At 33.6% G+C, this 23,743-nt stretch overlaps 1 long non-coding RNA gene across 1 annotated transcript; it reads left to right on the top strand.

Moving 5' to 3' along the window:
* The first annotated feature begins 14,603 nt into the window (after positions 1 to 14,603).
* LOC140011439 (uncharacterized) lies at positions 14,604 to 23,185 on the top strand. Its single transcript, XR_011818594.1, has 4 exons — positions 14,604 to 14,800; positions 20,964 to 21,042; positions 21,134 to 21,225; positions 21,356 to 23,185. It is a non-coding gene; the product is annotated as an uncharacterized lncRNA (long non-coding RNA).
* Positions 23,186 to 23,743: the final 558 nt, after the last annotated feature.

The following is a 23,743-nucleotide window of genomic DNA, read 5'->3' as shown; positions in this document are numbered from 1 at the left end:
TAGTTGAGGCTTGTTAGGGCATCCTTCAAGTTTTGAAAGTATTGATATTTAATTATTATTCCCTTTTTCTTAATTCTCATTAGTAGTTTTGAAAAACATTTCATGGGGACTGCATAAAAACAATGTGGCCTCACATGAATCTCTATGATCTTTTATCTCACTCTTCGAGATCTCATTTTTGAAAAGACCCTATATTTTATATTCTTTAAAAAGGTTCATACTTTTGCTTCTTTGCGAGTTTATAACAATGATTCTAGAAAATTGTGCATCATGCTTGCAAATTATGGATTGACATAGTTTTACAGGTCTGTAACCATATTTGTGGCGTTTAATCCTATGAAGTAATTTGAATAAATCAAAGAATGATAGTAGTTTGACAAATAATAGATCTTCTAATTAGCAAAGTACTTGTATTACGATCAGCGTAAGAGTCATAGTTTGCTACTTTATTGAAGATAGTATTTCATCTTTATTTATCATTTATTACCACTTAAAACTTGAAATGTATGTATCTTCATTTGAATTTTCTGATCCAACACATATAAAATAACTAATTTACTACTCTTGGTTTACATTCTTGAAAAGTTTTGCTGTGAATTAGCAAATTAAATTTATGGGGTGATTTGGAGAACTAATGTATTTATTAGACATCAAATGAATCTATGCTTTCTTTATATGTGGTGATTTTCCATCTTCATATTTGGTGAAATAGGAAACTATTGTTAGCATGTTTCATTGACTAATTAAGTAGATATCAAGGACAACTATGCATTTATTTGATTGATGATTTGTGTCATATTTATATATGCTAGCATGTGTGATTAAGTTCAACTTTAGTGTGATTATGTGTAAAAGTTGTCAAAATTATAGTTTTTGTTAGGTTTTTTGTGTTATAAGTATGGTTTGAAGTTAAAGTTAAAAATAATAACTTAAAGTGGTGTTTAAACTTTGTTTTGATAGGTTTTGGAGTAAGGAATTAATTCATACTTAAGAGTACTTAAAGAGCTATTCAACGAAGGTTCTTAGGGGGAAGGGATGGGTTGGGTGGCATGGGTGAAGGACGTCTATGTGGGAGGTTTCAAGTTCAACATTTGAGCAATTTAAAGGAAAAAGGAAATCAAATTGAAATCACCTTGAAAAAATTGAGAAAGTTAGTTTCCAAATCCAACTGAGATTCAATTTTTTGTAATTTGGTTATAACTGAGCTATAGACCTCGTATTGAGGTAATTCCTGACATGTTCTAAAGTTAAAATCAAGGGTTATAATTGAGCAAATCTAAGTCCTAGGAATTGTTTGTTCTTGGTTAAGTTTACCTTTAATTAATTAGTGTTCTTTATTTGATATCTTCGTATGATTGTATAGTCTAAATGATAAAGAAGTTTGATAAACATTGGTATTCAATTCATCTTCTCTATAAGATAGGACACTTGAATGCTCGTCCTGCCTGCGTATGATCCATGTACTTGGATTTGATTTAACTTCACATAAATTTCTTGTGTCGTTACTAGGGAAGATTTTAATCAATATGAATACTAATAGTTTAGACATTTTTACTTGTATCTTTTTGTGTTTCTAGTGTCTTGTGTCATGTGTTTGTTATGTATTGTGTGTTTTATTTCTTTTTCATTAGTATGTGCTATTTTTTTTTTATTTTTCTTGATAAATTGTACCTTCATGTGATTTGAAGATACTTTTAAGAGCTCTAGAAGGATAGTTAACAAAGATAGACAGGGTACGAGAGAAGAAATTTGGGTAAGGGTCCATATTACTTTTAATGCGCACTCAATAGTGGAAATAACCAAAGAAGACCCATAGATATGTTTGAATTTGATGACATGCATATGTTAAATACTAAACAAGATAATTTGATGCATAAGGTTGAACAAAATAGAAATGTTAATACCTATCATTCCAATTTTGTGTTGTGGATACCATATCACTCATGAATATTTTCAATCACAATATGTAACTTAATTTGTTGCATTAGAGCATTATAACCCCTATTCTAGTCATTGTAAACCTAGCTTGTCTAATTCCTTTGATTGTGGGTAGGAGAATCAATTTACTTATGGTGATTACAATAATTTTTCTGATTTTCAATCTGAATTGGTCCAAAATGAACATTTTTCATGTTGGAAAGTAGTTATTGAAAAGTTAGCAAATATGATTTCCGACCATTTTAAATAATATAAAGCTAGATGTGATAAGATTGAAGATAGACTATACCAATTTTCTATACACCCTGTAGATTAAAGACTAATTCCATGCTTTGTTTGAAGTTAGTTTATATAGTAATATGGAAATAGACCCTAGAAAAAATAGTATGATTGCTACATGTGGAAATAAGTTATATTTTGAAGAAGATTGTGAGAATACTTCTATCTCTTTTGATAATGTGTTGAGGGGTTCTTTTAGTAAGCTCTAAGATTTGAAGCCTCTAGAGTGCAGCTGTTGGATGATGATCTAAATAACCAAATACTAGTCCTTAAGATCCTTGAAACTTGATAAAAGGTGGCAGTGAGAGCTCTAAAGGGGTTTAAGATCGAGATAAATACGTCCTTTCAAGCAAGTAAGTTCCTCCCATTTATAGGTATCTCCATCCAATCCGCCGATGCCAGCCAAGTGTCCCATCATTGCATTATTTCCATTAGTCTTGCACTCACACATCCAAACAATGAACGGAGCGACCGCACTACTAACTGTCAGTTGACCCCCATGGTGTCATTCCATTACTTAAGAAATCTCCAGCTATCTTTTGTCTTATTGTTGTGGTGACGGCGGTTTGCCCGTACAACACTCAGCTAAGCAGTTTTCTTCGTCCTATACTTTGTCCCTAACTAACTTGTCTCAAGTTCACTCTTAGTTCTATTCTGTGACCCTTACCTTTGATTGAGCATCCTAAGGGCAAAAGTCAAGCATGCCTAGGCTAAGGCACCAAGATAAGGCCATATCTCTATCTAAGTTATCAATCTATGGATCCCGAGCTATCTCAAATCTAGGGCGGGCAACTGGTTCCAGAGCTGATCCTACTATATTCATATTCTAGCATGGACCATGCTCCCATCCATACGAAACCAAAGTTAGGTTGCAATTTTATTCAATCCTACATTGGATCAAACACCCTAACGGGCTTTCAATCTAACCACACACAAATAGGGCACAAATATAATGCTTTTAGAACTAACTTTGAGAATCAAGAAATGACTATGACTCATGTATTTGCAAGCTGTCCTGAGGAAGTTTTATTTTCCATATGTTCTAAAGACATTAGTAATCAAGGCATCTTTATGGAACTACCTTTGATGATCCAACTCTAGCATTATGTGAAGATATGACTCTTGCTACTCCACCATCTTCTAAGTTATTGGAACAGTTGAATATTCTTCCTTGCAACATCATGGTTAAATTGGTTAGAAAAAGATTGGTCACGATTTGTTCATCTACCACATCCAAAAATGGTGGATTACTCTTTGAGAAAGCCTGATTAAAGAATAAAGGAGTATAGTCAAGCTAATGACTATAAAAAAAGGTACTTATTGCGAGGCAACTCAATGTTTTGTTCAAGTTTATTTTTAGTTAAGTACTTGTAGGTTGTTTTACATTCGTATAAGTGTCTGCTTTGCATTTTTTTTTTTAGGTGAATGGCAAGGAATGAGTATTTTTAGGGTTTCTTGAGTTGAAATTCTCAAGGAATGATGCATGAATAATGGAGTTTTGGCCTTAGACAATGAAAAACATCGCAGCCAAAGAGCCAAAAATTGTCGTCTTCAGTAATTAACTACAAAAACTTATCATTGCCAAGTAATGTCTTTTAAGTAATGTCTCATAATGATATATGCTTCTTGAAGTAAAGCATTTGGGAAATAGATACACTTTATAAAGATCCATATGTGATGGTCTGTGGATTTAAATACTATACAGACATCAAAATTTTCATCTTTAATATATGCAACAGCAAAGTTACATGTTTGCATAAAAATTCATGCAGTAGAAGTAATTTCAACATTGCAATTTTGGAGGCTTATTTTGATATTTGCAATGCAAACTATACAGGAATGTATGGAAGTTAGAGACCACAAATCGCTACAATAACCATGTTATAGTCGAGACTAGTTGTTTGATAAGAAGGCATGCGGGACTAATCTAATAAGAAGGCATAGAAGGATAAAAAAAACTTATTCAACAAATTGATTACTCTAGTACAATTATGGACTTAGAAGTCCTTAAGTAGATAAATAAAATTATAAAATCTATTCCAATCCTAACTCCCAAGTGCAACCTAATTTTATTTCCTAAACCAACTTTAATACCAACTCTAATTTAATTATCAAATAAGAAATCAATTTTTAAAACTTCTAAAATTAGCTTGATTTATTATTATTTTTCAACATTGTTTCCCTTAAATCAACCTCTTTTTGTAATCGGATCGAATGCCATCTCTAGCTTGAATCATCATTGCAAGGTCCCTAGTAGTGTAGACGATAAACAACTCCAACTTTTCATTATTTTTTATTTTCATCTTCATACGTGCAAGTGGATAAGACTTGTACTTTATATGCAATCTGGCAACTAGTTCTCCTTGGTAAAAAAAACTCATTCATATTATCCCATTCACCATTAGAAGCACAATAATACTTTTCCACATGAAAAGCAACCATATAATTTTCAGTAACCAATAAATCATGCCTTTTTTCTTCAAATAATTTTCACCACAAAAGTTCCTAATTTCATGATTGCAATAGATTCATCCATCCCACAAGTACCAATAATTTCTTTTACATCTCCATCCATAACCAAATTGGTGCATTCACTAACAGATTTTTCTTTATCAATCACCCTAAATAATGTATGTAAATCAAAATTTTCAACCATATCAAAATCTTTATATATTTTCTCATCATCAACAAACATATTTTCTTCTACATTAACTTTTCATTCCAGACCAATTTTTGACTTAGGACAAGATTCATATGAAAATTCTATCACCAAAATATAAAAGAAATATGACCAAAATCACTGAAGTGACTGAGAACAAAGTATAAGTCATCTATAAAACTCTTCAACCATTGATTTTCACATTATTTTGAAAAATAATTTAGTCTCCCTTTTCTCAATTTCTTTTGATGAACAGTTATTCAAACTTATATCAAGAAATTCACCCAAACCACATTTTAAGATATTTTCGTATTATTTTTGACCATTCAGATATTTCTTCTTCACCACTCAGTATGTGTAAAACTTTAAATTTTTCACCATAAAAAAATTCTCATTCCATGGCAATTCAAAACAATTTACAAACCTTTACAAATATATTTCTTTCCCTGCTTGAATTTCTTTGTCTCCATGACTTCAAACTTAATCGAACTCCACTATGGGCAATCAACAATTTGGTAGGATCGTTTTTCTGATCACTATGCAACACCAACAATCTCGACAGAGTCACTCTTTTTAGACTGTTGTCCAAACTCCAAGCGCTACAGATATTTCAGGATCAAACTCTTGAACATAGAGATCTAAAACCACTTATTAGTACAAAAAATTATACGGCAGAAGTAATTTCGACCTTAAAATTTTGAAGGCTTATTTTTTATATTTGCAATACAAATTGTACGAGAATGTATGGAAATGAGAGGCCACAAATCACTACAACAACCATGTTAAATAATCGTGATTAGTAAATTGATACAAAGGTACGCGGGACTAGACTAGTAAGCAGGCACAAGAGGATAAAAGAAATTTATTTAGCAAATTGATTTTCCTCAAGTACAATTGTGGCCTTATAAGTCCTTAAATAGATAAACAAAATTGTAAAACTTATTCCAATACTAACACCTAAACACAATCTAACTTTATTTCCCAAACCAACTTTGATACCAATCCTAATTTAATTACCAAATAAAAATTAACTTCTAAAACTACTAAAATTAGATGGATTTATTTTTTTGTGCAATTAAGAATTTGATCTTTCATGCATATTTTATTGGTTGAAAAGTGAAATTAAAAACATAATTCAATTTTTTTGTATGATGGAAGCTAATGAGAGCAATGCATTCTTTATGTAGATTGGAGATTTTAAACTATGCTGATAATATCAATTTTTATTCTCTCATTGTGCTTTTAATGCTTAAATTTGAAATATATATGTTGTCTTATGAGCACTCCTATTTGGACACACTTGTCTGTCCCTTTGCTATTGTAAATATAGACATGAATTATTAAAACCTTAATTTTGCCTCTTTAACATATTGACAAAACACGTTCATTGATTGATATCTCTTTCAATTATTTTCTATAGACTGATAACCATAAACCAGTGGCTACTGGCGGTGATGAAATGGTAAGCATGAAGAAATAATTGAAATGGTTCTTAATTTTGAGAATAAGAAGTTGCTTATACACCACATTGTCAGCTTTGAGGGTGTTAGTAATTATAATTTTGATAAAATTTCATAAAAAAAAGTCTTGTTTGGACTCTAGTTATGAGATTCAAGTATATATTATATTATGTTCAAGTATATATTGTCAGACTTCATAAATATCAGAAGCTACCTTTTGTAGTCTTAAAATGTGGACTAAATATTTGCAGCATGCTTTGTATTTTTTGTATTGTTGGTTCTTCACTTGTATGAGTGGGATGATCAGTGTTCCCTGCCATCATTTAGTAGGATGGGTAGAGAATAGCATATATCTAGATCAACGAATATATTTGACAGGAGAAAATTGATGGTGGACTTTTAAAGTGGTAGTACTGAGGTTTCAATGCATCTTGACCCACTTCGTCTTGTTATGGCAACTTAGCAATGTGTCAAACTTATTGTTTAGTGGTTTGTACTTACTAAAGTGTATTTCTTTCACATATAGTAAGTATGCTTTAGTTGTGAAATAGAGGAATGTAGAATAATAGTCTTCTTTTCAATTGCTAACTGTATATGCAACCTGTATGTAAGTGGTGCAATTTTGCTTCCGTGCAGGTGTTTCATTTTTGCTAAAAACTTTGTAGTGATGTAAGACTTTATATTAGTTTCTTCAAATGTTTGCCATTTGATCAAGCATATTCATGTGCATTTTGTTTTCTCTTATGCATTAACCATGAGTTTGTGTTACCTAATGTATTTATAAACTTTTCTGCATCTTTTGGTTGATGGTCCTTGACCAACAGCTGTGTGGTCTTAAGAGATTTTAATAGAGCATCTTTTGGCTAAACTCTTGTAATTTGAAAGGAATTGTATCCAACAAAAGCCACAAGTTCATAGAAGTTTATGGACATAATTAGATTGTTTCTAGATAGTGGAGAAAGTAGTCGAAACTATCGGTTCATTTTTCTACTTTCTATTAAAGTTCAAGTGGAGTGGCTACATATTTATTATTTCTATTCAACTTTGATTGGACTGGCTGCATCTTCATTGCTAATTCTTCCAATTCTTAAGTGGTATTATTATATTACATAAATTTTCCTACCATGTATAACTCATTTCACAATAAACAATATCATCTCATTGTAGACACCAAAATTTCATCATTTTATTTTTCTTATTTTTCTTCATTTTATTCCTATTTTTGTTTATTTTAGTTCAATTTTAATTTATTTTGTTTCATTTTCTATTTCTTGAGAAACATCATTGTAGAAAAATCGAAAAAAGAAGAGAAGAGAAAAGCAGAAAAGAAAAGAAAACAAAACAAAACAAAATCAGAAATCAGTTAAGAAAAAAAAATTCATGGCTTCGTACCCTATGGACGGTCAAGGAAAATTGCAGAGGCCATTTCTTGGCCTTCAATTCCACTCATTTTGTCTCTTTCTCTTTCCCTAACCCTTTGCCACCTCACTCCCTTGATTTCTACCAGAAAAATCTAGAAGTTTAGTGAATCTAATGGCTCAAAAGAGCCATGAATTTGCAACTCAATCCACCCCATTAATTTTAGGGTGGAAGGGAGGTTACGGTTCCTATAAAAGGAATAAAACGCAGCCCAAAAGAAAAAAAAGGAGAGGAGGCGGCGGAGCAAGAAAAAAAACAGCAAACGAAGGAAAAAAGGGAGAGAAAAAAAAAAATTTCTGCAAATTTTTCGGACCGAGGCTGATTGTTTAGCTGGGTTTCGACCACTATTTCTCTTTCAATATAGCTTATTTTAAGAAGATTTCAATTTCTGGAATATTTAAAAAGTTAGGAGAGAAACTTTCGTTCAGAAACTCTGTGGAAAAAATGACTAGAAATCCTTCGAATCTGACCTCAAACTTGCCATCTTGTCATCCCTGATTTCGCTGCCCTCTTGCTGGAACTTTCATAATCGGCTTCCATTCGCGTTCTCTCGGTTCTAGGTTGGTTGTTCATAATTGGTATTTTCATAATCAGTATTTTTCACAAGGTTCTAGTTTGCCATCTTGGTTCTTAGTTTGATTCGACACTAATCTAAGATATTTGCATGAGTTTATGGGATTTTGCCTTTTTGTTGATTTTTGGTTGAGATTTCTTATGTCTTGGAAAGCTGTTCTTTTGATGGTTTAAAAATTAGCTAAAAATAGAGTAGAACATGGCTTGATGTTTGCTTTTTGATAGAGTGGCCGAATAACTTGTAGTTCTTGGTGTTTCCATGGTTGGTTTCGTCGAAGTCAGTTTCATGGCTTCTTTCTTGCATTATTATCCTATTTGATCTTCAAAAAGGCTTTGTATCGGAGATTTTGATTGTGTTAATGAGTGGTATATTCTGTTGGATTTTAGTTGACAAATCAATGGGTTTTGTATGATTTTCCGCGTATAAAGCTGATACTTTGCAAAGAAAAGTTGCAGAAGATGAAATGAAGAAGAAAGCCTCGGTTCTGATTTGCATGAAACTTTTAAAAACTGCATTTTGACCCTTGACTTTTCACGTAATTTCACTCTTGCTCAAAAACTTCTACAAATGGATTATTTTTACTCCTTTTAAGCATTAATCTTCTTTTAGATGTCCTAAGCATGTTTCTGAGCATGTTATTTTCAGATTTCAGGGCATGAATAGAGCCTAATTTTTTTTAGAAGAATTATTGTTTTGTTGGATTAGGTTTTGGGTTAAGAAATATTTTTAGTTGGGTTGTTGTTTTATTTCTCTTGGGTTTGGCATTGGGTCAAGAGGGTAAAGCCCAACACTTTTGATTGATTTTCTTTGCTTGGTAAAAGGCAGGCCAACCCACCCTTTTAGTTGGGTCTGTTTGGTCAAAAATGATAGGCTAGTCCGCATTTCTTTCCTTGGGTTTTCAATGGGCCGGGTGGCTTTCAGCCCACAAAAGAAAAAAAGATGACCCAATGGCCTGGTTTGTTAAGAAAATCTAATGCGTAAATTGCAAAATGGTCCGTGTACTTTTCATTAACTATACTATTGCCCTAAAAATTTTGATTTTATTTCAATAAGGTCCCTATGTTAAAAAGACAAAGTATAATCATGAGAGTTCGTCTAGTCACGAATCTTAGTCCCCGCACCCTTTATGTTGCATTCATCTCTTTTAAGTCATGTGTATTTATATATTATAATTTTTCTTTCCTTTGGGTCTCATTTTTGCATATTCGTGGCCTCTTCAAAGAGTCATTCTTGGACGTCGCAATTAATGCGATTGACACCAATTAAATTTCGAAGAGATATTCCGGCCCCTCGATACCCTTCTAGGTTTAGGTTTTGCATCCATGTAGAAACATCCCAATGTGATAAGTCTATAGGTTAGATTAAGAAAATTTTCGACTAAATCTCGCAACTAACTTTGGTTAGGTTGAAAGAGTGCTTTAGGTATGATTCTATCAAACCTTTACCTTCCCTTTCTTCAACCGTGACTTCCGAACTCTTTTCTCTTATTATCAAAGATCTGGAGTCATCTAAAAAAGGGTTTTATCTATTTTTTTTTTATCAAAAATACATTTTTAGGTGACTTGGTACACCTAAACTCGATACCAAGTGGCGACTCCTATTTTTTCTAAAAAATCCTTTTTAAACTATTATTTTGATCCAAAATTGCCGTACTTTTAAGTCCCATTTTAGGCCCTTTTCTTTTGTTTACTTTTCTAAAATAAAAAACTCATTTTTCAAATCAAAAATTCATTTTTCTAACACCTAAACGCACTAGATTTATTTTATTTTTCAAAAAAATGGGGCGCGACACTCATATATTTACATATTTTATACTAATATAGGCATATAAAAACTAAATTTCACCGTGTATGCCTACTAGTATTAATGAATGTGGTAAATGGTTCCCTTTTTGAGTCTTGATAGATTCATCTTCCAAAAAGCATATTGTTTTCTTTAATATCTTCGTAGCTAAGGTGAGTCATTGTGATGGGTCTGATAATCAAAAGAAATCCTTACCTACTCTCGTTGGCATAACTGTGTTAGCTACTAGATTCGATCAGTTCATCGAAGGGGCAAAGTTGCATATTTTTCAAAAACAAGATTTTCAAATACAATGCTACAGTAATATTCAAACAAAAACAATTGAAAAAATATTTCATCCATACAATATATCAAATATTTCAAAAAAAATCTATAATAAAGTTTTTATATACACTACTACAGTAAAATATTTCAAAAACACCCCAAAAAACAACTAATCCAAATGAAGCGTTAGTTTTTCACTGGCTCTTAGTTCTTCCTTGACATCTTCTTCAAGTCAAAAGTCCATAATCACTCTCTATGAAAACAACCTGATATTTTCTAAATACATAATAGAGTTTAATGTTGACAATTCCAAATTAAAGTTGAATATCAATTAAACAATAAAATAGCATTTGGAATCCTAAATAAAAACTTTAATTATTTCCCCAATATTAGGGACTAGTGACTAAATTCAAATTAGGGTATTACTATTAGGAATTCCTAGCAATTTTAGAAAATCAAGAACAACACAAAGCAATTAAACTATATTTATAAACAATTACCTCAAAACTCAAATCCTATTCTTCTGAAACAATTCAAAGGCGGATTAAAAACCCAATTACGCGACCTACTTCCGAGTCCTAATTAGCCCTTAACGAACACAGTAATGTCTCATCCCCAGTTGGATGAGAGGAGAAGAGAGAGGAAGGAGCATCAAGAGAAAAAATAGTTTGCGACTTTTGTGTATGGAGAATAAATGACAGTGATGAAAAATTTAGGAAGAAAAAGAAACTAGTAATTTTACCAATTATATATATATATATATATATATATATATATATATATATATATATATATATATATATATAATTGTAGGGCATTGTAGATCACTCATTTACACCATTGCTTGACATACGCAATTAACATGTCATCTAAACCAAGTAATTTTAAAAATAAGAAATCTAAAAATTCGAGAAACTTAATCCGAAACACAAAGCCACATATTAAAAAGAAGTTGTAAACAAGTAAATTTAATCAGTAAAATCACAGTTCCAACGGTATTTACCTTAAATTAGAAGAATGATAATCAAAGAATTCGAAGCAACATTTCAATCTATTTGAGGAAAAATCTTAGTCAATGACATGTAGAAAAAGTAATTTTACCAATTCAGAAAAACGAACCAAGAGACTAAGTCATATGAAGACTTAAATTAAACGTTAGCATAACTAATTAAACAAAATTCCACAAATTAAACCAACAAAACAACGTGAATTTTGAAAATAGATAGAAAAATAGAAATATTCCACCAAAAACTTTGAATAAAAGAGTAAATAGATTTGATTTCAAGTGAAGCATAATTTAAAATAACTAATTTCATTACCTTAATAACAAAATGAAATTTGTCTCTCTAAAACACTAGCTTACAATACCTTCAAATCCTATATATATATAAAAGAAGACAATAGATAGCAACATAAACTTATAAAGGGTAAGTAGAAAAACATCGAAGCAAATGAAGAGAGAGAAGGACACTGATTATTGGATCAATTTATTTGACTTAAAAGAGGAAAAGAAAGAAATTAATAAAGAAGATTGCATTCTAGTGAAATGGAAGTAAAAGCAAGAATTTTAAATAGCGGGAGTTACAATTGTATGGACAACAAATTAAATTACTTCTTTAATACATATTAAATGCAATCTTATGTATTCTAAATGATTACTTATTAGAGATTCCACAAAAACCATCTAATTTAGACAGATGCAAAACTTACAAACCACATATGAGGGTAAATAGGTAAATTTATCAAAATAGTAACCTTCAATAATACATCTGCATCTACATTATGTGTTGGATGAGCACATAAAGGCTAAAAATGTCATTTTACTACATGTCTGCTTGTTACATTTTTGTACAATTCACTTTAACTATTTTACTATAGTGATTTAAACTACTAAATTAACCCTAAAACAAGTGGATGAAAACTTATCAAATATAAGTCACAAACTCTTTTTTATACACTATACTAGGGAGGAGTGCCTGCGCATCGCACTGGTGTTTGGTGCCTGTGGGGAAAGAGGTTTTTTCGTTGAACAAATAATAGTACATTATGAGAAGAAATAAAACTTAATATGGAAAGATAAACGATATAATTAATCAATTCACACAGTGTTACAATAAAACTGTGTCAAATTAAAGGTCGTTGATATTGCAGAAAGGTAGAGCAACACAGAAAGCTAACATTATTCCATGATCCCCACCGAGAGCTCTTTCTTGCTGTTGCTCCAAACCTATAAGATTATAATCAATCCAGACCAATTGGGGTTAGGCAATGCGAAAAATGCTATCTTGCAACTAAGCAATGTGATAAGAGTCGCTAATTGTAAATACTAAGAATACACCGACAAAATTAAGGGAGGAACTGAAAAATTGGGGGGGTGAAATCTAACCTCACGCTGAACCACCAGGAGTAGCTAGGACTGAAGAGCATTCTGAGCTGATTAGTATGAAACCAGGTAGAATTATCCCAATCCTACAATACGAACAGGGAGAAACTGATAATCAACCATTTAGGCATTAAGATACCAACGATTCGGCAATTGAATTGGGTGTAATTAATGACGAAATAATAGGTAATTTTAGAGTTGAGCTCGGATGGAAGAAAAAACGATGAGGCAAATCGTTGTAGACAAAAGCAAAAAGGGAAAACTTAACTCCTGAAACTGAAAGGGGATAAAATGACCAACGTTTGTGGCTGGTACATGCAGATTATAAATGATAGAGAAATGGGTTCCTACCATTGATAGAGAAATTGTTGGCTTATTTCCTAAATCCGATTGCCATTCAAATGTTTCAGACAAATCAACATTTCAAACGGTTATTTGCGGCTAAAAGGGGAATTATTGGTAGTTAAGGGATATTCCGGTAATTACACCAACATACAAACATATAAAGGTTGTACAAAATGCAAAAACGGTTGCACACTAATTACACATTCCATCAATACCCAGATGGCTCATCAATGACAACTTTAAATGTATTAAAATAGGGTCATTTAAGTAAACATACCCAAATACATGCTTCCTTAACTTGTACTTAAAGCTTTTAAACTAATACACAACATTTTACATTCCTAGAAAGCCCCCACCTATGCAGTTGAAATTCAACCTATTCTTTGATCAAAATTCAATCTTATATAGTATAAGAATACTAGGGGGAAAGTGTCCGCCCATCGCGCGAGTGTTTGATGCCTATGATTAGGGAGGATTTTTCATTAAACAAATAATAGTATATTTTGGAAAGAAATAGTTATCAAATATGATAAAACTAATAATAGTATATTCTAATTGTAGCACACACTTGTACATTTTATCAATACTTTTACAATTTTACCATTCCTAAAAGACCCCTACATATGTCAGTTGAAAATCGTCCAAGAATAAATATAAGTTGTTTCAGACAAAGGAATATCCTTCAACGACTAGTTATAGCAATGTGTTAATTGCATAACGTATTAATATGTCTTTATATTAATTACACAACAAAAGTCATACTTTAATTAAATGAGTCTATAACACCATTTCAATAATTATATCAATACATAAGGTTATATGAGTTGTACTCGATGCAAAAACTGTTGCAAAATAATTTCATATTTAAAAAATATCTAGATGTCTCCATAAATCAAAATTTTAAATGCCCCCAATTGTACCAAAAGTTTTAAAAAAACTACACAGCATTCCACATTCACAAAAAGCCTCTATCCATATGGTATAAATTCAAACCTCCTTTGATTACAACTCATTCTTATATAGTATAAGGATATATGTATATAGGACATGCAAAATATCAACATACAATATTCAAAAAATGGTTAAAAATTCGCCACTTCAACAAATTTTTAGAGTTATTCAGCAAAGACGGTTAAACATTCTCCACTTAGACAAATTTTTAGAGTTATTTAGCAGTGAAATGTCTCGCATTCACTTACCAGGCGTCAATTAAAAAACTATGGGTGCGTTTGGAATGTAAAATCGGACTGTTATTTAACCTTTTTGATAAATAAGAGTTTGGACTGTACACAATAAATAAGAGTTGGACCGTACACATTGGATTCCTTCTTGTGAGCAGTCATTTTCACAAGCAATTAACTAAACAACAAAACAGAAGACGTGGCAACCACTGAGGCAAAGTCAGAAAAAAAAACCGTTGGGTAAAGAAAGAGAGAATTTACTTTTCACTCAAACCGACAACTAAAGTGCACCTTTCTTCTCTCCAATTTTCTTCTACATCCCACAAGCGATATAGCTCCAAGCAAATCCAGCAAACTGATCGGCCAACAATAACTTGCAAAAAATAATTTGAAAGTGGTGAAAAAGGTGTTGGGTTTTAATTCGCCAGTCAATTGCATTTTCGACCGGCGATTTGAAAGAGCTTTAACACGGCTAGACGAGCAAGCTCTTGGCAGGTATGTTCCTGGCTGCTCATTCACATGGGAGTTAGGTTTGTCTTCTAATTATTGATTGGAATGAATCATGCTAATTTCAGCCGTTTCCTTTGTTGGATTGTCTCCTTGTTTGCTGTGGCTATTCTCCCTCTTTTATGCCTCAACTCAGAAAATTTATCGCTTTCAAATTCACAATTCACATGGCCTTTATTTACATGGAATTGATTGTCTTCTGAGTACAGAAACAAAGGAAATAGAGTATATATTGTGATGAGATTTACACTTATAGTTCAATTGCTTGTAGGTGCTCTGTTTTATTTTGCCTCACTTGTAATCGGGCTTTTTGCAACTTCTGGCCATTATAAACAGTTGGTAGGAATTAGCTGTAATTAGTCTAAGAATACAGCTATGTAATTAGTCTAAGATAGCTGCTGTAATTAGTCTAAGAATACAGCTGTATATAGTCTGTAATTACAGACTATATACAGCTGTACATGGCTGACCATTTAACCTAGTTACTTGTATAAATAGATCAATGAAATATATGAAAAATAGACTTTTTAGCATAATTAATAACTTGGTATCAGAGCATTGGGGTTTTTTCCTTGCTCTCCTCTTCTCTGAAGATTCCAGCCATTCTTTCAATAGCCCACACTACTGAAATTTCTTCTCTAAAACACTAATCACATCACAATATGTCAACCAAACCTGATGTTGAATCTCCTAACAGCAAGAATCTCTCCACTCTAACCATACAAGATGCTTCTTCTTCCATCCACATTAAATTGGATGGCACTAATTATCGAGTTTGGTCCAAGATTTTGGAGATGCATATTGCTGGAAGGAAAAAAATGGGCTATATTAATGGAAAAAAAGCTGCACCAGCAGTAGATGATTCAAGTTATGATGAATGGGAAGCTGAAGATTCTCTTGTCAAATCTTGGCTCATTAATTCAATGAGTGATAATCTGATATCTCATTTTGTACAATACGGCACATCAAAGGAAGTTTGGGATGCTGTAAAAAGAAGTTACCTTGATGTATCAGATTCCTCTGAAGTTTATGAGCTAATGAAGAAGACTTTTCATTTACAACAAGATGGTCGGCCTCTAGCAGAATATTACAACGAATTAAACTCAACCTTTATGGAGCTCGATTATCGACGGCCCAATGACATGACATGTGCTGCTGATATGGAAAAATATAGAAATCGTATTGCCGAAGATCGAGTTTATATTTTTCTTGCTGGGCTTGATAATAAGTTAGATCAAGTTCGCAGCCGTGTTCTAGGTACTTCTCCTTTACCAAGATTAGAAGAAGTCTACTCCATGGTTCGTCGAGAACTACAAAGACAAGTTGCCATGGGAGCAGAATCACACTTTGAGGCTTCAGCTCTAACTATTCAAAAGAGCACTCCTATTACCATTAATGGAAATTCTATAGCCTCTCAGTCTCGATTTTGCACCTACTGCAATAAGAATACACATACAATTGATGTTTGTTGGAAGAAGCATGGCTATCCAGAATGGTATAAACTTAAGCAAGCTGAGAGGAAAAATAAAAAATTTGCTCATAATACTGTTGCTCAAAACGTTGCTGCCATAGACACTACTCCATCTTCTGCTTCCCATGTGTCTCGGGCATCTTCTCAAGAAGGTATTTTTGGTTTGTCCGTTATTTCTGCTCATCCTAGCACTTGGATTATTGATTCAGGGGCTACTGATCATATGACTAGTAACTCTTCTATCATTGACTCTCTTACATCTCCACCTGTGAAGTCTGTACAGGTTGCTAATGGAAATTTTACACCAATCATAGCCGCTGGAAATGTGTCTCTTTCACCAAAGTTTTCTATGTCCTCTGTTTTACTTGCACCTAAACTCTCAAATAATCTCCTCTCCATTAGTAAAATAACAAAGCATCTTAACTGTTCTGTCATTTTTCACTCTACTCATTGTGTTTTTCAGGACAATCTTACGAAGATGACGATTGGCATTGGTAAGGAGAGGGATGGTTTATATTACTGGGAAGACAATCAAGGCATAACAATATCTGCTCGAGGTCTTCAAACAAAAAGTGGGACATTAGAAATAGAAAGAATAATCCTGTGGCATCGTCGACTAGGACATCCATCTTTTTCTTATTTAGAGCATATGTTTCCTAAGTTATTTTCCAATATTTCAACTTCTAGCTTAAGATGTGAACAATGTGTTTATGCAAAAAACCATCGTGTTCCTTTCAAAGTTAGTTTTAATAAAAGTGTCACTCCTTTTTCATGTGTTTATACTGATGTGTGGGGTCCTTTCTCAACTACTTCTACTTCAAGACATAAATATTTTGTATCTTTTATTGATGACTGTACTAGAGTCAGTTGGGTATATTTGATGAAATCTAAGAGTGATGTTTGTCATATTATTCCTCAGTTTTATAACATGATTCTTACTCAATTCAACACTAAAATTAAGGTTTTTCATTCTGATAATGGTCGTGAATTTGTGAATCGATCTCTTGCTGATTTTATGATACAACATGGCATTCTTCATCAAACCACTTGTGTTTACACACCCCAGCAGAATGGCACAGCAGAACGGAAAAATCGTCACTTTCTTGAAGTAGCACGAGCCTTATGTTTTACTATGCATGTTCCAAAACATTTTTGGGCTGAAGCTATTATGGCTGCTGTTTTCCTCATTAATCGAATGCCTGCTAAGGTTATTGATTTCCAAACCCCTTTGAGAATGTTATCTAAATTTCATTCTATTCCTTCTGCTCTTAATATTTGTCCAAAGGTTTTTGGTTGTGTATGCTATGTTCATGTTCATTCTCATCATAGAGATAAACTTGATCCTCGTGCTATCAAATGTGTTTTCCTTGGCTATTCTAATTCACAAAAGGGATATAAATGTTTTCATCCTCCTACAAGAACCTACTATGTGTCTATGGATGTTCAATTTTATGAAAATGAGTCTTATTTTTCTGGACATATGTCTACGGTTCCTCTTCAGGGGGAGATTAAAAGTAGAGAAGAGGAAGAACAATGGCTAGGAGAAAAAAGGATTTGGATCTCAAGTATAGAGAATGCAAAGGAAAACGGGGAATCCTTAGTTTTAGATGATGGTCAGGAAAATAAAATTGAAACTAATAGTGAGAGACCCGTTCATCTCTTTGGGAAAGGATATTCTAGGAGAACAAAAGATACCACTGTTATGCCTCCTGATTCTTGTACCTCCCTTAATGATAGTACCTCCCTTGTTGATACTACCATGCTATCGAATGAATCTTCCAAGATTGACACTAAGGTATGTACTTCTTCTGAAAGTCTCGACTCATATCCTAATATTGATCAGAATAGAAGATATCCTCTTCGTGAACGAAAAGAACCTGATAGACTTGGTTTTTCAAAAGCTTCCAATGTTTCTTATCCAATTTCTGATTTTATATCCTATCACCGTTTGTCTAAGGCTAACTTGACATTTGCTCTTCAGTTGTCTTCTGTATATGTTCCTAGTCATTTTCAGGAAGCCCTTGATGATCCTAAGTGGAAAAATGCAATGGTAGAAGAAATGATGGCTCTCCAAAAGAATTCTACTTGGGAAATGGTTGAGTTACCAATGGGAAAGAAGACCGTAGGGTGTAAATGGGTATTCAATGTCAAACACAAGTCTGATGGGGCAGTTGAAAGATACAAAGCTAGACTGGTTGCAAAAGGCTACACTCAAACCTATGGTATTGACTATCAAGAGACATTTGCACCGGTTGCCAAGATGAACACTGTTCGAGTCATATTGTCACTTGCAGTTAATTTAGACTGGCCTCTACGACAATTTGATGTGAAGAATGCCTTTCTTCATGGTGAGTTGACTGAGGAAGTTTTCATGGATCCTCCTCAAGGGTTTACACTAGAAGAAGGAAAGGTATGCAGACTGAAAAAGGCATTGTATGGATTAAAACAATCACCAAGGGCATGGTTTGGAAGATTGAGTCATGCCATGGAGGAGTATGGATTCAAGCAAGCTTCAGCAGATCACACGCTGTTCTATAAACGTAACTACAATGATATTACCATACTTCTTGTCTATGTTGATGATATGATTGTAACAGGTAATAACAAAGAAGAAATAGAGAACCTTCGAAGCTACTTGGCCAAAGAATTTGAGATTAAAGATTTGGGGACTCTTAAATATTTTCTTGGCATTGAAGTATCACGGTCTAAGCAAGGACTCTTCCTTTCCCAAAGGAAGTATACATTGGAACTCCTAGCTGAAACTGGTATGTCTACGTGTGAGCCGATAGATACTCCGATTGAAGTGAATCATGGCCTAGCCTTCTTTTCTGATCAGATTCCAACAAACAAGGAAAGATATCAAAGGATCGTGGGTAGACTAATCTATTTAACTCATACCAGGCCAGATTTAGCATATGCAGTCAGTGTTATTAGCCAGTTTATGCACAATCCAAGTGATCAACACATGAATGCTGTTAATCGAATCTTGGCTTACTTGAAATCAGCTCCAGGAAAAGGTGTCTTATTCTCCAAACACGAACATTTTGATGTTGTTGGATATACAGACTCTGATTTTGCTGGTAGCAAGTTAGATAGAAAATCAACTTCTGGATATTTGGCTTTTGTTGGAGGCAACTTGGTGTCTTGGAAAAGTAAAAAATAGAACGTGGTTTCATTATCTAGTGCAGAGGCTGAATATCGAGCTATGCATCATGCTATCACAGAACTCTCTTGGCTGAAAATTCTCTTAAAGGAGATTGGGTTTGGTCCAAAAGGTCCTATGGTATTATTTTGTGATAATATGGCAGCCATTAAGATTGCAAATAATCCTGTTCAACATGATCGGATAAAGCATGTTGAAATTGATAGGAACTACATCAAAGATAATCTTGATTCAGGGACAATTGAAATTCCCTATACTAGAAGTTCAGATCAGTTGGCTGATATTATGACTCATGCTGTTACTAGTAACTTATTCAATGCATCTCTATCCAAGTTGGGCATTTGTGATATCTATGCCCCAACTTGAGGGGGAGAGTTGGTAGGAATTAGCTGTAATTAGTCTAAGAATACAGCTATGTAATTAGTCTAAGATAGCTGCTGAAATTAGTCTAAGAATACAGCTATGTAATTAGTCTAAGATAGCTGCTGTAATTAGTCTAAGAATACAGCTGTATATAGTCTGTAATTACAGACTATATACAGCTGTACATGGCTGACCATTTAACCTAGTTACTTGTATAAATAGATCAATGAAATATATGAAAAATAGACTTTTTAGCATAATTAATAACTTAAACTGTTGCAAACCAAAATATTTGTACCCAAAATCTAACTGTGCATGTCTTTACTGTCTCATAAATTTGGCCAGTATTATAATCCAAAAAATAAAAAATGGTTGATAGAACTGGGATAGGAAAATAGCTTCAACGCTTTCATTTGTACTTCAGCAATTTCAAATCTTGAAGAGGTTGCTAATTGTTAAAGTTTCAACAAGCTATTGCTTGAGGAAAAAGCCTTTACGAATTTAAGTCCATGTCTTAGCCTTGGAAAACAAAATTTGTCAAAGCTATAAATCATTCTAAAGCAAATCTCCAGAAGGTTGCCAAAAAGCCTAAAGCAATTGTAGTTGTCAATAGCTGAGTCAGCATCTGTTGTTTATGGAGGCGATTTTCTACTTAGTATTAATGTGAAAACAACATAAATATATTGATTTTGAGTTATGCTACACTAATTCTGCGTATATGAAGGCTCATACTATACACAATGCACACAAATGTATCCACTAAAGAGAATTGAATTTCTTTTGTAATACCAAATTAATAAGTCAAGGCAAAAATAGCTCGTGTATTACCCACCATTACCATTTAACTTTCAAAATTACTCTCTTGGTTTGTCAGTCCTTTCACAATATCCTTATCCACAACAAAAAAATGCATCCACAACAAAAAAATGCAAAAAAATTAATCTTTAGTACTCCAAGTTTTAAGTGCCTTTTGGTACTATTCTTAATTGTTTTATCTATAAGGGGGGACAAACCTAACAAAAAATTAAGTCAGTGAGATTCATCGTCCTCAATTACAGTTCATCTACTTGCTATTGTATTTACTTGTCAGCCAAGCATTTCTTTCATGCACTTGGTAAGCTTTAGAACTGATGAATAATAATATACATGTCTAGCTGCTGCCATTACTTGGTGCTGACGCTGTTAGATCTTCGGTTATGACCTCTGACAAGAGGAAGAAGCCTTCTTGCGATTGTATGTCCCTCTTCCATTGTCTATAAGTATTTTGTACTCATTTTCCCTGCCAATTACATGAGTTTTACTAGTTGTTGTTGGAATTTTGTAGCTTCACCTGTTAGCTGTACTTTCGATTGCTCCTCCCGTTCTTCAACTGCCTTCAACAATTACATCAATTGCCTTTCCACCTACGTTGACCAAGTAAATTCGTACTTCATCCAACACCTTTGTTCTCGTACTATTATTTATCGATTTCTATTTTCCAAAGCACTTCAAACTATTTTCTAATATCCAGCCTGCTCATACATTTTTTTCTTTCCACATATTTCAGCAAATGGCTTCTAGGATTCAATGGACCAATGCAATTGACGAAGCTTTTATGATAGCCTATGTTAGCTTTAGGGAAAATAACTGGTGGGACAATAAGAAGTCGCTTGAGATGAACTATGATATGTTGGCAGGCCATTTGGTCAGTAATGGCATCATGACTATCACTGGGCAGCAATTACAGACCAGATTCTATCACATCAAGAAAAAATAGGACTTGTCCTATAATCTGTGTGGGATATCCTCAAAATCAGAGACCAGGATTGGGTGGGTTACGGATAGCTACTGCTTCACTGCTGATGACGAACATTGGGAAAGCTTGGTGCAGTTATGCACTTATAACTGCCTTTAATTTTGTGAATTTACTTACTTAGAATGCTCTTGAAATGAATACTTGTTCATTTGAGCAAACTGTTGACAAATGAGTTAGGGAATCACATGCTCAACATTTGGTGTTGACCAAAAATAGATATTCAGACCTGCTTCAAACTCAGTGTCACACTTTGGCCATAAGGGTAGTGCATTACTATAGGAGATGTATTAGTATGGTAATATATGCTATGTGTTTTGGTCACTGCTGCTTCAACATCTCTGTATATATCCTATCTTCAATTAGGAAAATATTCAAACAAAGGAAATTGTGCTAGGAGGACATTTAAGTTCATGTGTATAATGACCATACGGGAAAAAGCTTTGCTGTTTACCTTTCTTTTTATGTGTATTAATATGATTGATTCTTGTAAAGCTTGGTAGATTTTGCAGCTTTTTTAACTTGTCAGCTGATTCTTACATTAAAAAATTTGATGGAACTAGACATTTAGTTCAGCTATTGCTATTTGTGTTGTTGAATACTATTTAATACCAAATTTAGTAGACGGTCTCGGGACCCTTCAATTGCTTGTTCGTTGGATATAATAGCTTTAATGTGCAAATAGTATATGGAGATTCCCGGGTAGTTCATACCTGCTATTTAGCAGGGGATGAGGCTGGCTTTCCCTTTGTGCTGTCTCTTGCTCTATTGTTACTAGTTTGCTTCAGATTTATACTTATCTGATACATTAACTATCCTGTTAGTTTGGCAAGTAGTTATATAGTAGTTTGGGCAAAATTTCTTGGTGCTGACTGCTATTTTGCTTTTCATTAAACCAATTCCTCATATGCTGAATTCGAAAAAGAGAACTCATGCTACTAGTATGATCGGCTGACCCCAATATTGTTTGAAAAACACACCACAGAGAGTCGTGCCCAATCTGCAAGCGAGATAGTTCCACCGAAACCGCCTCGTCGTCAAAAGGCCAACACTTCTGCTAGAAGTCGGAAGGGAAAAGGTAAAGCTTCTAGCTCGAGGAACGATCATCCTGAGGACATGGGCGAACAAGGGGATGAAGATGATATCTACTATATTCGTCCAGTCCCAGGGGCTGTGGGAGGAAAACGGCCAGTCTCAAGTCTAGGGACAAGCGGTGAGCTGGAGGGGACTAGAGGGTCAAAATCAACAAGGTCATCTACTGGTCTTGAGGATGCTATTAGTAAAATTGGAAACTACTCCGAACTTGCACTGGAGGACAGACGGAGTAGGATGGAGTTTGAGTCCCTATATAGTGTAATCCAATGTCAGAACGTGATCAACACAATAAAGATTCCCGACGATTGGAGAATACATGCTAACTACAATTATGCCAACAGTGATAGAGAGGAGAAATGAGTTGTGTTCCTTAGAAGTTCTAATTCAGACCGATACGACTATATCTTTAAATTGATGTGGGAGAAGGGCTTGGCTTGAGTTGTAGCTATTGAAAATTTAATATTTGAAATTATATTTGTTGCTGTGACATTTTTTTTAGGGTAAAAAATAAAAAAAACCCCTGTGCTAAACCTAATATACAAATAAGCCCCCTATGATTTTAAAATATACAATGCGATACCTCATATTTTGAACTAAATTGTAATCCTGACGAAAATTGGTAAAATTAACGGGACTAATGTACTGGAAGCTAAAAACAAATTCTTTATACTTAATTTTTAGCAAATATTTCTATTGTACCCCTTAGCCCCCAATAAAACTCCTAGTGATACTTGTGTAGAGAAATCGATTTTCTACTTGATTGAGAGAAATTGAACTAGCCTTTTGGAGAAATCAAATTACCACCCAATCGAAGAGGAAGGTAAAACTTCTCCAGAGATGAAGTCAACCACCAAGCAGCTACTACACAATATTGGCTAAGGTAAAAAGTTTTGATTTTGGGTTTTGGCTAATAAATTGTTGTTATTAGGGTTTAAAGTAAGAATATTGATAACTAAATTGAGATTTATTTACTGATGAAGGGAAATGACTGGCTAAAAAATTTGTTCATGTCTTTCTCAAGCTCTCGAGGGTGTAGTGGAGTTAGGG

The sequence above is a fragment of the Coffea arabica genome, chromosome 7e (genome assembly GCF_036785885.1).
Source record: "Coffea arabica cultivar ET-39 chromosome 7e, Coffea Arabica ET-39 HiFi, whole genome shotgun sequence".
Lineage (NCBI taxonomy): Eukaryota > Viridiplantae > Streptophyta > Magnoliopsida > Gentianales > Rubiaceae > Coffea > Coffea arabica.
This window is presented reverse-complemented; position numbering and strand designations above follow the sequence as displayed.